The 19,610-nt window shown below is 40.4% G+C and overlaps 1 protein-coding gene across 4 annotated transcripts in view; it reads left to right on the top strand.

Annotated features, from left to right (window-relative positions):
• The window catches only part of LOC139479948 (prostaglandin E2 receptor EP4 subtype-like), a 75,109-nt gene that overhangs the window by 33,324 nt on the left and 22,175 nt on the right, over positions 1-19,610 (top strand). Inside the window, exon 2 of one of the 4 annotated variants that reach the window (XM_071262890.1) lies at positions 13,323-13,439. The exons of 2 other annotated variants lie outside the window; for them this stretch is intronic. The gene's annotated coding sequence lies outside the window, so the exon portion shown is untranslated. Of the gene's footprint in view, positions 1-13,322; positions 13,440-14,147; positions 14,210-19,610 lie in introns of those variants that run through there. One more of the 4 variants, XM_071262893.1, reaches the window with a different exon arrangement.

Here is a 19,610-nt window from a genome sequence, read left to right as displayed (position 1 = left end):
TAAGGGTTAAATTGTTATAAAGTAACAGCTGGCTGATGTGTCATTGTACCCGATGGCGTGGATCGTTCCTCATACTATCAACCACTGGTCCGCCTGGCACAGATTCGATACTTTACAATCGGCCATGATGTGCATGTATCTGTAATATTGATGACTGCATCAACCGCATTCACTGAATCACTTCCACCGATGTCATTGACCATAATGTGGGGCAGCATACGCTCACCTTTACGCGAACACCTGGTATCATCAGTGTTTGATTGTGATTTATAAAGACATTCTCCTGATATAGTCGGAATCCTCTGCTTTAAGTATAGATTCTTTATGACCATTATGATCGCTTTTATTTTGATAAAGTTGTTTTGTTTGTTTGTTGTTTAACACCGCACTCAGCAATATTCCAGCTATATGACGGCGGTCTGTAAATAATCGAGTCTGGACCAGACAATCCAGTGATTGACATCATGAGCATCGATCCACACAATTGGGATACGATGACATGCATCAACCAAGTCAGCGACCACGACCACCCGATCTCGTTAGTCGCCTCTTACAACAAGCATAGTCGCCTTTTACGGCAAACATGGGTTACTGAAGACCTATTCTACCCCGGATCTTCAAAGGTCTATTTGGAAACATATTTAACATGATCGTACTTGACATTATTGAGTGGTCAAATGCATTGTTTTCTGGTTTGTGTCGTGGGAGACCTTGCGATAACCATACACTCAAGATAGGGAACTGAAGGCTGGGTTTCTTTCCAGATTGTTGGGGTTCAGACCAACGAATCTTGGCGTAAGTGCAGTTTGAGCTTCTGCTTAACATCAAAATCAAAATAATGTTGGACATGATATAACAAGATGTGAGATAAGCTCACCTACTTTCATGGTTTAAAAAATACAAAAATAATGCCGTTTATTAGCAAAGGGAATATTTGAAACTAAACGAAGTATCTTTTACTGAAAGGCGTCACCCTGCTTCTGCAACGGTTAATGTACATGTCCCAGTGTCATGGCGCCTGCATCACCATCCATCTACCTCGTAAATCTAGCTTAATTAGAAATCAGTGTCTGTTCTTGGGAATAAAAATGCGTGTTTTGTCCACAATATTTTTCTCGTTGGCTATTAAATCTTACTGTCTTTTGTCCATGAACAATGCCGAGACGACAATCCTGTCCACGTCACATACGTGTTAAAAAGCGCCAAGCACAGGAAACACATAGGATATCGACTTCCGGGTTCAAATACAGCAGCGCGTTATCCTGTGGCACTGTCAACACTATATACTCCTTCAGCACCACCATCCGTCGACACAAAGGGCAATCTCATTAGAATCAGATCTGAGTTCTCGATATCGCTAAACAAAGATCTGAGGACATCCCATTACGGGTCACGTTAGAACGACCTTTCGCGAATTTTGACCGACCAATGAAATGACTGACAAGAAATAGAAATTAGCCAATTAGAAGGCAGCATTTTCGAGCTTTACGACACTAGTTTCAAACTGGCGACTACGCTTCGAAACATATTTTGACGTATTCTCGATTAAAAAAATTAAAGCTGATAAGGAGAACATTCTGGAATGGCTAAAAGATGGCCTAGATTGTAATGGATATAATCATAAAACCCGTAACTGTCGTTCGGAATACCCCAGGTTAAATATTTCGTGGTTGCATGATCAGAAAACACATTCCGACTGTCACTTTCATGATCTAGTAAGCGACGCTCTGATTGGTTGGATGAAAGGTCGTTCTGACGTGACGGGATCGGATGGTCATGCTCGCTGACATAGTTGATGCATGTCATCGTATCCCAGTTGCGTGGATCGATGCTAATGGTGTAAATCACTGGATTGTCTGGTCCAGATTCGACAATTTACATACCACAGTCATATAGCTGGAATATTGCAGAGTGCGGCGTTAAACAACAAACAAACAGACAAGCAACCAAACCTCGTTTACCATCAATCTGCCCACTTAATTAACCATCTTACAATGGACAAAACATAACTTATCATCTATTCTACATGTACAAGCCCACCTTATTACTACCTTATTTGATCTATCTTTCCATGTAAAACGCCCCTTATTATCAACTATCTACCCATTTCTATCCACATGCTGGGCGGTCGGGCAGCCTAGTGGTTAAAGCGTTAGCTCGTCACGCCGAAGACCTGGGTTCGATTCCCGACAAGGGTACAATGTGTGAAGCCCATTTCTGGTGTCCCCCGCCGTGATATTGCTTGAATATTGCCAAAAGCGGCGTAAAACCATACTCACTCATCCACTCACTCACTATCCACATGCTCTTACATTGTACCTTCCTGGATGCTGATCGACCTCTCTCCATCTATCGCCAGGTACTCCCCCGACACCCCCGCACCTCCCCTTAACGCCCACCACGCAGTCTCTCGGATTCTCGACATAATTGAACATCACCTACATCTCCATGTGTACATCGAGTAAATGACTAATTGATTCCAAGTTTTAAAAAGGCAGCGTCGTTAGGGAAATGAATGTCGACGGGGTTACCATTTCATCAAGCATTCAATCACATCCATGCTTAAAGTTGCGCAAGCCCAGCACAGAATTGATTGCTAATTATTGATGACTAGGTAACTGCATGTGCACATGTCACCATGAACTGGATTCAATCTGTCACAAATTCCGAGCCTTCAACGAGCTCTTGTTTCAGATGTCACAAAATCAATCAGGTTGTAATGTATCTGGTCATCCTAAGAGAGTGAGTATGGTTTTACGCCGCTTTTAGCAATATTCCAGCAATATCACGGCGGGGGACACCAGAAATGGGCTTCACACATTGTACCCATGTCGGGAATCGAACCCGGGTCTTCGGCGTGACGTCCTAAGAGATAACTGTGTTTTTCTTACGATAAAATTAATATATTGACCATCTGGATCTAGACGTGGGGGTCAGGTGATGCAGTGGTGCCGTTTATGAAACAACAATTTACTTTCAACATTTATTAAAATCTCTCCTGAAAGCAGAAAACATACAAAAACATATACAGTAAACTACGGTTATAACGAACTAAAAGGGTCCACTAATTTTAGTTCGTTATAACCGTAGTTCGTTATAGGCACATATACACCCTATATACATCAAATCGACGGGATCCACAAACAGTTCGTTATATCCGTCAGTTTGGTATAAGCGTGTTCGTTATAAACGTAGTTTACTGTAACCAAATACCTTTCCGGAAATCTATGTCCAGGTTTCATCGTATTATCATGTATGCTTTCATATTTTGCAGCCTCATATTGTGGTCGGAGAAAAATCTCTATTTTGCACAAACAGATTTTAACTGCCCGACGAAGACCTTATACTCACCACAGGCGTTAAAAAGATGAAAACACTTTGCATTCCACGCTTTACAACTCCCACGTAACGTGTTTTTGGCGTCAGTTGCACATGTTAACGGCGCTGAGGTGTGACACTTTAACCCCAGTGAGAGGAACCAATCCTTCCTCGACCCAAGCCTCGGCCCGAACGCATTCATGATCATGTGGCTTAAATTTACACATAAGCGCCAACATATACCAGGGGCTAAAGTGTACGGTTGCATACATGTAATATTTCAAATGGGAGGCCGTTCGTCTTACCAGTAGTCATGAGGGATAATAATATTGCATGATGTTGCGTTTGCCGAATAAGTCAAACTATTAAATTTCATTAGGTACTGTTAGCACTTTCTGCCTCGTCTGGCACTGGATATCTGACCCGCAGACAGATTCACCCCGTCACAGTTGCTAGGTGGAGCGCATTGAGCACACAATTCAATTAATATCTGTTTGCGAAACATGAGAAATTTATTTTTTGTGAGATCATACAAAATGGATGTGGAGATCATACAAAATGGATTGAAAATGTCATATAGTGATGCGTAAAAGGATCGCCGTATTCTTTTGAATTTTCGTTTTTGCAGAAGTCAATCTAGACACGAAACGTGGGTTTCGGAAACAAATAACATATGTTGAGTTTTGTTGCACACTCAGAACTAATTGATTTCAACATGCTGTTGCTTAAATCAAATGACGTTTGCCATTAACAACGTGACATAATCGTGACACAATATACAGACCCATCGGCCAGTTTTCAGATCACAAAAAGATATCTATTGATTTTTTCAATAAATCGAAATAACATTAGGCCCAATGTCGTAATTTATGAATGCCCAGGGCAGAGTTTTTCGGAATGAAAAAGCAACATGTTGTTGAAGTTGATTGTAGCATCCCGCCACCTATACTTTAAGCATTAAAAGGAATCCAAGAAACAACTGTTTCTGTCCGTGACTTGGAAACGTCGTCAGCCTTGGTTGCATAACGGGTTAGTGAGTGAATGTTGCAATGTGAGATCGCCTCATCTGCTTCATAATTAGATCTCTGCATAAAGATTCAGAGTGACAAAACACTCTCCACAAGACTGTATGACAAGAGGGATGACTTCAACTTTGGAATAGTCAACTACCCTCCATGTCGAGCAATCGAGCATCTCCAGCCTTTGGTGTTTACATTTCAGAACATTTTAGATACAATCGAGCATGCCCTTTCTTCCAAGACTTCAAAGAGCATCATACGACTCTTGCTCGGAAGTTGTTTGAACAAAGTTACAACATACAAGGCCTCAGTAAAGCTTTAAAAAGTTTTACGGTAGACTTGTGGAGGACATTTCCAAATTTGACGCATCAGTGACAGAAATGAAGTCCGACCTGTTCGTGAAGGGTACCACCGGGATACGCTTACCTTTTCGCGAAGTGTTTGATATTTATTCATAAACACATGCTCATGATATAGTCAGAATCGGACAATCGACTCTGCTTTATGCAGAGATTTCTATTAGATATGGAAAGGGGTTTGCCAATTTATTTAAATGTCCATGATCTACGTCACTTCGTGCTTTCCTCCAAAAGTTTCGAATCCCAGATTCGCCATAGGAATATTTCTAGTTTACATGGGTTTCACCAATGTGTTGAACGTCTAACAACTGCATCACGTCTTCTCCAACACCGGTATTCTTGAAATTACCAAACCCCTTCTAAATTAGGTTGACATGGCTCGATGAAACGGAAATGATGTTCGAAGCGACGTTAATCCCAAATTATTTCCAAATGTAATGTTGTTAAAACACATATCTCATTAGAATTGACAGATCTGCGTCCATTTCAAGTCGACATAAGTTGTAATTAACCATAATTATCACAAGGAGTGCTGGTACCATAGTCCACTGAAGTAAATATCCTCTACAATCACATCACCGTATATCAAGAGCAGCTGTACAGAGTTCTTGGGATCTGTTCACGTAGTTGAAGCCATGAGTACGACCGAGTGCTGATCTGTCATGTTTAACGACTTTGCAACCGCTCCTGTGCACGTTAGCTCGTACATTTCATTTCTTATTGTCCCAAAGCGACTCTGGTTCTCTTTTCATAATATTCCTAGAGTGCACTTGATTTTCAAGGTGAGAATGATACTGACGAATAAGCATTTAAAGGGGCACTAACGAGAGAAGGATATTGGCCCCAAAGGAATACTTTGTGCCGAACAAAAGATAAACAGACGTGCAAGCTGCAGTATTTATTCACGACTCAGAGATAATCTGTATAATTTCCGAGATTGGGGTTTTATTCAGAGTCATTTGATATATAAAAAACATGTTGAAATAAACTCGTAAATACGCATCAACAGGAATGTTTAACTAAGCAAGCCGATTAGGCTAATAATACCTTTTAGTAGAGTCATTTCCGGCATTAAGGTTATCGTTTTGTTTTTAATTGTAAGAGAGTGAGTATGGTTTTACGCCGCATTTAGCAATATTCCAGCAATATTACACCAGAAATGGGCTCCACACCTTGTACCCATGTGGGGAGTCGAACCCGGGTCATCGGCATGACGAGCGAACGCTTAAACCGTGTTTATTGTGAAAGTAACAGATAGCCATAATTAATCCTAGAAGTAAACTCAACTCAAACATAACATTTTCAACCCCCATTTTCGACCCTAGTATGTGTGTCGTGAGCGGTAAGGTTAAATAGTTACGGTTAAGGGTTAAATTGTTATAAAGTAACAGCTAGCTGATGTGTCATTGTACCCGATGGCGTGGATCGTTCCTCATACTATCAGCCACTGGTCCGCCTGGCACAGATTCGATACTTTACAATCGGCCATGATGTGCATGTATCTGTAATATTGATGACTGCATCAACCGCATTCACTGAATCACTTCCACCGATGTCATTGACCATAATGTGGGGCAGCATACGCTCACCTTTACGCGAACACCTGGTATCATCAGTGTTTGATTGTGATTTATAAAGACATTCTCCTGATATAGTCGGAATCCTCTGCTTTAAGCATAGATTCTTTATGACCATTATGATCGCTTTTATTTTGATAAAGTTGTTTTGTTTGTTTGATGTTTAACACCGCACTCAGCAATATTCCAGCTATATGACGGCGGTCTGTAAATAATCGAGTCTGGACCAGACAATCCAGTGATTGACATCATGAGCATCGATCCACACATTTGGGATACGATGACATGCATCAACCAAGTCAGCGACCCCGACCACCCGATCTCGTTAGTCGCCTCTTACGACAAGCATAGTCGCCTTTTACGGCAAACATGGGTTGCTGAAGACCTATTCTACCCCGGATCTTCAAAGGTCTATTTGGAAACATATTTAACATGATCGCACTGAACATTATTGAGTGGTCAAATGCATTGTTTTCTGGTTTGTGTCGTGGGAGACCTTGCGATAACCATACACTCAAGATAGGGAACTGAAGGCTGGGTTTCTTTCCAGATTGTTGGGGTTCAGACCAACGAATCTTGGCGTAAGTGCAGTTTGAGCTTCTGCTTAACATCAAAATCAAAATAATGTTGGACATGATATAACAAGATGTGAGATAAGCTCACCTACTTTCATGGTTTAAAAAATACAAAAATAATGCCGTTTATTAGCAAAGGGAATATTTGAAACTAAACGAAGTATCTTTTACTGAAAGGCGTCACCCTGCTTCTGCAACGGTTAATGTCCCAGTGTCATGGCGCCTGCATCACCATCCATCAACCTCGTAAATCTAGCTTAATTAGAAATCAGTGTCTGTTCTTGGGAATAAAAATGCGTGTTTTGTCCACAATATTTTTCTCGTTTGCTATTAAATCTTACTGTCTTTTGTCCATGAACAATGCCGAGACGACAATCCTGTCCATGTCACATACGTGTTAAAAAGCGCCAAGCACAGGAAACACATAGGATATCGACTTCCGGGTTCACATACAGCAGCGCGTTATCCTGTGGCACTGTCAACACTATATACTCCTTCAGCACCACCATCCGTCGACACAAAGGGCAATCTCATTAGAATCAGATCTGAGTTCTCGATATCGCTAAACAAAGATCTGAGGACATCCCATTACGGGTCACGTCAGAACGACCTTTCGCGAATTTTGACCGACCAATGAAATGACTGACAAGAAATAGAAATTAGCCAATTAGAAGGCAGCATTTTCGAGCTTTACGACACTAGTTTCAAACTGGCGACTACGCTTCGAAACATATTTTGACGTATTCTCGATTAAAAAAATTAAAGCTGATAAGGAGAACACTCTGGAATGGCTAAAAGATGGCCTAGATTGTAATGGATATAATCATAAAACCCGTAACTGTCGTTCGGAATACCCCAGGTTAAATATTTCGTGGTTGCATGATCAGAAAACACATTCCGACTGTCACTTTCATGATCTAGTAAGCGACGCTCTGATTGGTTGGATGAAAGGTCGTTCTGACGTGACGGGATCGGATGGTCATGCTCGCTGACATAGTTGATGCATGTCATCGTATCCCAGTTGCGTGGATCGATGCTAATGGTGTAAATCACTGGATTGTCTGGTCCAGATTCGACAATTTACATACCACAGTCATATAGCTGGAATATTGCAGAGTGCGGCGTTAAACAACAAACAAACAGACAAGCAACCAAACCTCGTTTACCATCAATCTGCCCACTTAATTAACCATCTTACAATGGACAAAACATAACTTATCATCTATTCTACATGTACAAGCCCACCTTATTACTACCTTATTTGATCTATCTTTCCATGTAAAACGCACCTTATTATCAACTATCTACCCATTTCTATCCACATGCTGGGCGGTCGGGCAGCCTAGTGGTTAAAGCGTTAGCTCGTCACGCCGAAGACCTGGGTTCGATTCCCGACAAGGGTACAATGTGTGAAGCCCATTTCTGGTGTCCCCCGCCGTGATATTGCTTGAATATTGCCAAAAGCGGCGTAAAACCATACTCACTCATCCACTCACTCACTATCCACATGCTCTTACATTGTACCTTCCTGGATGCTGATCGACCTCTCTCCATCTATCGCCAGGTACTCCCCCGACACCCCCGCACCTCCCCTTAACGCCCACCACGCAGTCTCTCGGATTCTCGACATAATTGAACATCACCTACATCTCCATGTGTACATCGAGTAAATGACTAATTGATTCCAAGTTTTAAAAAGGCAGCGTCGTTAGGGAAATGAATGTCGACGGGGTTACCATTTCATCAAGCATTCAATCACATCCATGCTTAAAGTTGCGCAAGCCCAGCACAGAATTGATTGCTAATTATTGATGACTAGGTAACTGCATGTGCACATGTCACCATGAACTGGATTCAATCTGTCACAAATTCCGAGCCTTCAACGAGCTCTTGTTTCAGATGTCACAAAATCAATCAGGTTGTAATGTATCTGGTCATCCTAAGAGAGTGAGTATGGTTTTACGCCGCTTTTAGCAATATTCCAGCAATATCACGGCGGGGGACACCAGAAATGGGCTTCACACATTGTACCCATGTCGGGAATCGAACCCGGGTCTTCGGCGTGACGTCCTAAGAGATAACTTTGTTTTTCTTACGATAAAATTAATATATTGACCATCTGGATCTAGACGTGGGGGTCAGGTGATGAAGTGGTGCCGTTTATGAAACAACAATTTACTTTCAACATTTATTAAAATCTCTCCTGAAAGCAGAAAACATACAAAAACATATACAGTAAACTACGGTTATAACGAACTAAAAGGGTCCACTAATTTTAGTTCGTTATAACCGTAGTTCGTTATAGGCACATATACACCCTATATACATCAAATCGACGGGATCCACAAACAGTTCGTTATATCTGTCAGTTTGGTATAAGCGTGTTCGTTATAAACGTAGTTTACTGTAACCAAATACCTTTCCAGAAATCTGTGTCCAGGTTTCATGGTATGATCATGTATGCTTTCATATTTTGCAGCCTCATATTGTGGTCGGAGAAAAATCTCTATTTTTCACAAACAGATTTTAACTGCCCGACGAAGACCTTATATTCGCCAATTCACCACAGGCGTTAAAAAGATGAAAACACTTTGCATTCCACGCTTTACACCTCCCACGTAACGTGTTTTTGGCGTCAGTTGCACATGTTAACGGCGCTGAGGTGTGACACTTTAACCCCAGTGAGAGGAACCAATCCTTCCTCGACCCAAGCCTCGGCCCGAACGCATTCATGATCATGTGGCTTAAATTTACACATAAGTGCCAACATATACCAGGGGCTAAAGTGTACGGTTGCATACATGTAATATTTCAAATGGGAGGCCGTTCGTCTTACCAGTAGTCATGAGGGATAATAATATTTCTTGATGTTGCGTTTGCCGAATAAGTCAAACTATTAAATTTCATTAGGTACTGTTAGCACTAACTAATTGATTTCAACATGCTGTTGCTTAAATCAAATGACGTTTGCCATTAACAACGTGACATAATCGTGACACAATATACAGACCCATCGGCCAGTTTTCAGATCACAAAAAGATATCTATTGATTTTTTCAATAAATCGAAATAACATTTGGCCCAATGTCGTAATTTATGAATGCCCAGGGCAGAGTTTTTCGGAATGAAAAAACAACATGTTGCTGAAGTTGATTGTAGCATCCCGCCACCTATACTTTAAGCATTAAAAGGAATCCAAGAAACAACTGTTTCTGTCCGTGACTTGGAAACGTCGTCAGCCTTGGTTGAATAACGGGTTAGTGAGTGAATGTTGCAATGTGCTACAGTCAGCTAAAATCCAACACTATCACGATGGTCTGCGGTAAATAATGGATGTGGGCCAGGCAAACCTGTGGGTGAATTAAAAGCTGTTGATGAGTATCTAAAACATCTTATCTTTGGTAAATTTCAAACATAACATGGGCCATGTGGTTGCAAATTATTTTTTTTACCAGTCTCTATGAACCAATATATATTTACACAAAATTACCCATCCAGCTTGTTTTTACAAAAATTTGCAGGAATGAGTGTTGGTTAAATAGAAATAATCAAATGTAACATCAGTTCTTTCAATTTTCAATTACATACAGAACAAACTTCCAAAAATACACGCAACAATGAAAACTTAGTAGATAAAGGAATGTGTTTTTCTACGCCAGCAATATTCCAGCTACATCACAGTTTAAATTGTCGGGGAGCGCGGATGGCCCAGTCATCTAAGGGCCGCAAGTCGCTATGCAGAGTTGCGTCCCTTGGGCACACCGGAAACCTATTATTTTGGGTTCGAATCCCGGTTTTCCGGATTATGTTTCTAGGTCTGTCAGCACCACAAAAACTGGAATATTGTTCAAGGCGGCGTTAAACTCATCTCACTCACCTACTCACTAAATTTATCGAGTCTGGGACATGGAGACCAGTAGTTATAGCATGCGCTCTATCCGCCCCACCGGGTCATAGGTACTCGGACACACCAACCACGTGGCTTTGTAACCACCTAACCCTCATCAATTGCCCTGCTAGGGATTCCAGGTAGGAATTGGTACACCTCAACCTATGCTAGTCGTAAAAGACGACTTAATGGATCAGAGGTCAGGTCGATTGAGTGTCATCGTACCCCGACGGCGTGGATCGTTGCTCATAATATCAATCACTGTTGTGTCTGGTCCAGACTGGATTATTCACAGGCCGTCGTCATATAGTTGGGATATTGCTGGGGGTTGAATGAAAATCAAGCCATCATCAGATGACTCTCACGTCAAACGTTGGAAACTGGGGACGTTACATCAGTGACTATAATGTCTAAACTTGTCTGTATTGGGTAATAATAACACAATAAAATTAAATCTATTCACAAGAATGACTTTTTTCCAGACATCAGACTAATCGACTGGCTTAGTTGAACAACAGAAGTGTAAGCACGCCATTAGCCGAATAAGATACACTGACCACCCAATCCTTTTCATGGTCAGCTCTTTCGACAAGCATGGGATACTGGGAACGCATTCTGACCAGCAAATCCCACATGTTCTTTCTACGGAGATTTCAAAAAGCGTCCTAAGACTCCTGCTCAAACATTTTATCAGGGTTACAACATTCATGGCCTCAAAATGTTTTGTGGTAGACATGTGGAGGACATTTTCAAAATTTGACGTATCAGCGACAAACATTATGTCCGATTCAGTTTCATATTCTGACTTGCCTTTGCATGTGTTTGTGAAGGATGCAGGACACGCTCACCTTTTCGCGAACATCTGGTAACATCACTATTTGATACTGATTCATAAACACATGCTGCTGCTGTGTTAATATTAGACCCTTGACGTTTCCGATGTTATATGGCATTATATATCATGGCCAACCAATGTACGTTGGACTGCCCTTTAAGCATTCAAGCATTCGTGACAACGTTACCAAGAGACAAACATATGCTTTTTAATTTCCTGTTCCGTGCACATTAGACGCCTGTTACCATTCCTATTATAATGTTGACATTGGTTTTATTCCAATAGATATATTTTACGACTGTTGCAAATCTCACAGGTTCGCCCTGATTATGTTTCTAGGTTTGTCAGCACCATACCCGTGCTCGTGGGTTTCACCGAAGTGGTAAATGTCTGAGACCTGCATCACTTCGGGCTTTCCTCCCACATTAAGCTGACACGCCGTGATATAACTGGAATACTGTTAAAAGTGGCGTTAAACCCAATTCACTCACTCACTCAGGCATGGTACTATTGGTATCAGCAGTTGGATGTCATAACGTGGAACATCTCCAGTCGCCAACTTTATTAGGCTATTTGGGAAATAGGATTATGTGTGTTTACATATCCAGGCGTTATAGAGTACAGTAATTGTATTCCCCGACATTATAAATACAAAGGTTATCGATATTCTTCGGTAATTCCTCTTATTGTATGTACTAAAACAGCTGTCACGAACGCGTGCAGTGGAGCTGTCAAACAAGGGACGCTGTGGCATGTTTTAACGACAAGCGAAACGCGTGTGTGGAGGGAATAGAATCCCATGATCCTGAGTTGGAATCCCAGAGTCCCCCTGATGATGGTTCTCGATTGAAAATTAAAATTAAAACCTGCATTATTTTGGGCGTTCTTCCCAAACTAAACTGACAAGTCACGATATGTTTGAAATATTATCCAAGTCCATGTTATTCACTTTATACCAACCAAATAGCGGCCTATACAGAGTCAATATTCACATATACATGTAAGCATCTTTTCTCCAAGGAGTTAACTGTCAAGCAGGGAGTGACTGAAAATGAATAGTAATACCTTTCTTGTACTAGGGTTTTGTCCTTAGGGTCCGGGGTATTCATTACAAAATAAGCGATGCTTTACTTATGTTCCACCAAATGGCCCCCCACGAGAAGTTTGCCTATCCCAAGACATTAATATACAGTAAACTACGGTTATAACGAGCTCAAAAGGACCACTTACCTTAGTTCGTTATAACCGCAGTTTGTTTTTAACATATATATAGACGGCATGTATACAGCAAATGGACGGGACCAAAAAGAGTTCGTTATATCCGCCAGTTCGTTATAAGCGTGTTCGTTATAAACGTACTTCACTGTACTTGTATACCTTTGTATTACTTTGAGTTTCCTCAGTGTTGTCAAATGGGATAGCTTCTTACGTCTACTATCAACGAGAACAAGTTATAATGTCATCACATAATGACATTTCTAGCACTGTTAACCCTTAACCATTAAACCTTGGTCATGCCGAGCAAATGGCTTCAGCACTAGGCGTTCACAATAACAAACAGAAGATGTTCCCCAGCGTATACTTGTGTGACTTCAAGACGGACATATCTTTCACGGGGAACAGTTGTACGAGAGGGCCGTCGTTACTGTTGTGGGGTTGTACACATGCACGTTACCGGTGACTGTGTAAATCAGTTAGCTGGGGTATCGCATCGCCCACTGAGCCAGTACAAATAACACTGCGTGCTTCAGCAACCACGAGCGGAGATCGTGATCTGGGAGGAAGATGGATGTTTGTGTTCTTACACGAGTCAGGATGCTGTTTAGCAGAGGATTTGATTCACGTGTAAGCTGCCACGTGGTTATAAGGTACGGTAAACTCACTTTACAAATTGTAAGCATGGCCCCTAATTTACTTGTTTAAACAACCCTTTCCGGGTCTATTAAATAAGAATATTATACCATTCACGAATGTGTAATACGGAACGTCAAATATTTAATATTCGAATATTTCCACAAACGACATAATGTCTTATAAATGTGTCATAGGTTTATGAAATGTCATATTATATCACTTGGCAAGAATATATCTTTACTTGTCCCATGCTCATCTATACATGTACTCAAAGTTAAGGTTTGAACATCCACATTACAACTGTTTTCAGAATATGTAAATGCCTTGCCCATAACAATCCAACGCAGTCAGAGAATTGTTCGCCATACATACATACATACATACATACATACATACATACATACATACATACATACATACATACATACATACATACATACATACATACATACATACATACATACATACATAGAAACTCCATCAAGATAGATCGACGCGGTGACGAACGTTTCATATCAGGCAGCTGCTGTATATTTAAATAATCACTTTCACCCAGGCTTGACATTTGCAACACATGCTAGGAGACGTCAGTGTTTGTTGACGGTCTGCGTATGCGAAGTACCCGGTAAACACTGTTCGCCTCACATGGTCCGGTCGTCTTTGTCGCTGTCGTATGATTGTGCCGCATTGTAATCTTGTAGGTCAGGTCGACATCTACACGTGAAATGAATATATGGACATAATGAGGAAAACATTTATATGTCGTATGACCTTATGGTCAAACGTGAGTATTGATATTGAATTTCTTTTCATGTTTTGTTACTTGTATATGATTAACAAACGATAAGACTTTTCTGACTAAGTTTCTTGAATATTGTGATATCACTTAGTTAAATTTTAAGTTAAAAATAACTTTACAATCAGTCAATACTGATGAATTGAATATTGCTGTAATGTCTAAATCATATGGTAATCAAAGATGTTTTCCACCATGCATATCGGTATCTGTATAGAGCCAACATGTATTCATTTGCTATGGTTTAGAGTGTAATGTGAATATCATCATTGTTTACATGTAACAATATGTATTGTAAATGTAAATATGCATATTGACAAGAATGAAGTCTTTGATATGCATTTAATAGTTGGAAGAACATGAATACATGACATTTTTTATGGATAGCAACTTCTTTTATTCTTTATACGACGTTTCAGAGCCGCTTCCTGCTTCTTCATCATTCACCCGATGAAGGAGCAAGAAGTAGCTCTGAGACGTCGCCCGAAGAATAAAAAGAAGTTGCTATCCATAATTAAGTGTCATGTATTCATATTAACAAGAAGCTACATCGTACATCCTTATTTTGGTATAGAGGGTGAATGAGTATAGTTTTATCAGTGTATCGGCAATATCCCGATGGATGACACCAGACGTGGGCTTCGCTCAATGCACCTTATATTGTTGTAAGAACGCGCTATATTAAAGGTATTATTCTGTTCATAGTTACGCATGTAACGATACCTCCTGTTAAGTTTGCAACTCTCCTAAAGAGAGTACACTACACTAAGGATACCGTCTTCACTTAAACACCTACATTAGTGCTACATGGGATTCTGTAACCTTCGTTCCCCTCCGGGTGAGATGGCACATTTATCGAGGTAAAACAATCCGTCGAACAGTGCCTTTGCCATCAGATGGCATCTATTGTTTTCATATTACTTTTAGCATACACATCTAGGTTACTAAACAACATATTACATGCAGTAATTTTTCTTCTTATCGTTCAAAGTTTACGAGGAATCTCCTCATGGTTCCACGCACTAACAAGGCATGAGTAAGTGAGTGAGTACTGTTTTACGCCGCTCTTACAAATGTAACGGCGGGGGACACCTGAAATGGGTTTCACACGTTGTATCCATGTGGGGAATCGAACTCCGGTCTTCGGTGTGACGAGCGAACGCTTTAACCACAAGGTGGTTCACCGCCCTTGGCAAGGAATGGAGTATCAATTATACGATAGAGGGAAAACAGGTGCTACAGTAGCTGAATCTTTAATTATTTTTCACAAGTACAAAGTATATTATACAGATTATCGTGAAGGTTCAAGTCCAGATTAATATGTTTATTGAAAATCTAGATATCATCTTATTGAATATCATCCCTAAATCTTTATCCATGTTGATCGTTTTTATATTAGTCTGAATTTTGTTTGAGACTTTCATCATGTGATGTGTGATATATGGTTTTACTTGAAACTACCCTAATGTCATTGTATGATATAAAGTTTTCCTTGACATTAATTTAATGTCATAATGGGATATCGTTTATATCCCAACCTACATCATGTCAATATGGGATATCGTTCATCTCTGAAACTGACGTCATGTTAACATGTGATCATTTCTCCCACAGGGTTTTCATAATTCGGCCTTACATCTGTGAAACATCTTTGAGAAACCAAATACTCAAACATGTTCCCTTCTTAAATATGAGTCTAACTAAAAGAACCATACTTCCATCATTATAAGAAATGACAACTAAAAACAGAGTCCATTGTACGATTCCGATATCTAAGAATCACAATCAAATAGTAATGACAGCAGGTGTTCGCGCAAACCTGAGAATATCATGCCCAACCGGTGGCACCCGTCACAAACACATGAAAAGGCAAGCCAATTGTTCACCTGAAAAAAATGGGAACATTTGGTAAAGTCAAAATAAGGCATTGAATCGGACATCGTTTTGGTCACTGATGCGCCAAATTTGGGAGCACTACACATGTTTACCATAAAACGTTTTAAAAAGCTTTACTGATGCATTAAATATTGTAACCCTGATCAAACAACCTTTGAGTAAGAATATTATGACGCTCTTCGAGGAAAAAGTATAATGGATTGTACCTCAAACGTTGTGTAATATAGACACAGGCACTGGAGCTGCTTGGGCAATGCTCGACATAAAGGGAAAGTTGACTCTTGAAATGTTGCAGCCATCCCTCTTGCCATACAGTCTGAATCTTCATGCATTAAGCCTTGAATGTTGTAACCTTGATGAAACAACTTTTGAGCAAGAGTCGTATGACGCTCTGTGAAATCTTCGTAGAAAGAGCTTGCTCGATTGTACCTCAAAAGTTCTGAAATGTAGACACAAAGACTGAACCTTCTGGAGTATTGCTCGACAAAAAGGGAAAGTTGACATTTGGAAAGATGGAGCCATCCTTCTGAATATGATGCAAAACAGATTAGGCTGGTTTTACTGGAATCTTTCATTTCTAGTTATGTAAATCAGTAGAATGGAATGGGCTATTTGGAGCACAAATGGTGCCCATGGTGATTCCACTTCTAATTGCCCCGTCTCCAAATTTCACACACAACGCATTAACTGAGTAAGTCCAGTATTGCACATATCGTTTAATCAGTACTTTTCAGAAGACATTTGCTTTCAGTTTTGACAAATTGTCCTGTACCTTTAAATAAAGATTATATGAATGGTCACCACGTTCAGTGTTAAATGCCCCATTGGTCACGGAACGACGTTTTCCCGAGTGATAGTAGTGTATAAATTGGAACAGCCAGTACTGAACTTGATCTCTTCTGAGCTTGCAAAATAATATGAGCAAATCCTTTGAGATTTTGGAAAATCTACATTGTATTTATTCCAGTTGTTTTAAACACTTTCCGTGAATATAAAGACAGTCCTTCCCTGATCTTATGGTGCATCTTTGAAACAGGGATTTGGTGGTACATTTGCTGGACCCAACAATATCTGTCTCTTTGCACGGATTTGATGGAAACCAGTACAAGAATGGAATGGACTTGTCTTCAGGCTTTAGCGTCAAGTCAAACGTTGATAGAACTGATGCGTGGTTTGGGCAGATTTCTTCCTCAGTTAACATATTGACCTTGTATGTGGGATTATTTGATATGTCACTTATAACAAATTCTTTGATCAAACAATTAATGTAGTCATGCTTACATATAATGGTTATGCTATGTGAGGCCTTGTCAGTGGGAACAAGTTGGATGACATCTGGTTGGGACAGATTGGGTTAATCCAATTCTGTTTCCTCTATTTCAGTTTATGTATTCTACCAATGACAACATCACGCACTGACTTAACCCACTCTGGACGACATTCAACAAGTTCTCTTCTTTTTGGCTGATTATTTTGGCATATGCGTCGACGGCATCCATACTGATTTTAAATTTGTTCGAAAACCAGTTCGCCAAGATTCTGTTTCCATACATGTGGTCGTGGGTTTAACAAAGTGGTAAACGTCAAAGACCTACAATGTACATCACTGCGGTATTTTCTCCAACATCAAGCTGACACGCCGTGAAATAATTAAAATACTGTTCAAAGCGGCGTTAAACCAATCCGATATTTTCCCACACTTTGTCCACTTAACTAGCAAGGTTCCTTTCCCAAAGTGTGCATATATTCTGCTAATAGTATTCACAGAAACCGACCACTTCACAAACACCTGGAAAATCACTTACGCTTCTCATTTTATGATAATGTCACTTCCGCATTCCATTTGTTGTAACGCGTATCAGAAAATAACATAACATTCTTGTCAACAAATACTGACATTAGCTCACGTATCCTAAAATATTAGTAATGCATATTCTATCACACGCCCACATCTTCCGTGTTATAACAACCAGGGATTCATTTCAAAGCATATCTCAACAGAGAATGCCAACTGGAAGTGTTACACGTAAGTTCATGTCGACAGGTAATACTTGCAACACAACATGCTTCAACGGTATCTGGGCTAATTGATAAAGCATGTCTCGGTACTCCCCGGGAGCTGAAAGTGAGTGGTTGGCCCTCCAACTAAGCTCTGTGTTATTACAAAGCTGAGGGGCGACTCTTTCCACGGTCAAAACGCTCCGAATGCTTGATGTAGGAATTCCTAGGGAGACGCCAAATGTTTGAGAGAAACATCTTAAGGCTCCACAATTATCCTTGGACACATTCTTGAAGATAAAAGAAAGGTTGACTTTGTTGACACATCCACTCGAACTCACATGTGAGAAGTTATTTAGTGTTTTTGTTCACTGTACATCCTTAACAGCTATGCATCATGTACACTAGTTGAAATACTGAAGAATATATACATATATATATCCAGCACTGAATCGGATGCATGCCTGCATTTACTCCGATCAAAACATATGATATCGACGCATTGTTATCATTGCTTGGCTTCCTTTATTTGCTCCTCATTTATTTCATTTCTGACAAATCTATCGTAACTATCGTAATTGATATCGTAAGTCAAAAGACTACTATCAAGAATAATTAAAGAGTCAGAGAATGAGTATTGTGTTATGCCGCTTTCAGCAATATTCCAACCATAACATTCCAGCCAGGTTATTTCTCTTTCCGAGCAAAGACTCATTTATTTCAATGTCGTATCCCGCGGTGTATGCTTATCATTATCTACCCAGACATTTACTTCGCTTCCAGCTTTTTGTCAGATATCTCCTGATGTTTCTGGATATCTCCAGTTCGCCAGGCTTATCTCATACATGCAACAGTATCACACATTCGTTTCCCTTGACACACACGCAAATGAACATTCTTATGATATCTCCAGTTCGCCAGGCTTATCTCATACAAGCAACAGTATCACACATTCGTTTCCCTTGACACACACTCAAATGAACATTCTTATGATATCTCAAGGGCCCCTACTCCTCCCACGCCCCCCCCCCCACCCCCACCCCACCCCACCCCACCCCAACCCCGAATATGAATGAAATGGTCAGTCCGCAGACAGTCCCCAAGGATTGTATCCAAGAAACAAACAACTTACATAAAACGTCAATTGTAGTTCAAGTCCAGTTCCATCACTAATATAGCCGAACGTCTGCAGTGTCAGTTTAACCCTCAATGGGCATCCTTGTCATTATTGGCCAAATCACTCAGGGGAAGTAAGTATCAGATATCGACATGCTGTACCTACATCTTTCTCACACTTGTCAGGGGCTTCATCATTTTCATACAAGATTACATTATGTAAATGGACACTTCGCGTGACCGAGGTTTTCCAATTCCCAAAGCGCCAGTCATAAGTTACCCCGTGACCTTTGGTTTCGTCTGTCCCATGACACACATTGAATCACTCTAAGGCAGTTCTTGGCCAATTGGGATCAATATAGTTTTCTGTGAAAGTTCA

This window comes from Haliotis cracherodii, unplaced genomic scaffold (genome assembly GCF_022045235.1).
Source record: "Haliotis cracherodii isolate W230 unplaced genomic scaffold, xgHalCrac1.p SCAF_4, whole genome shotgun sequence".
In the NCBI taxonomy this organism is placed as follows: domain Eukaryota; kingdom Metazoa; phylum Mollusca; class Gastropoda; order Lepetellida; family Haliotidae; genus Haliotis; species Haliotis cracherodii.
Note: the sequence above shows the minus strand (reverse complement) of the source record. Positions and strands in the feature narration are given on the sequence as shown.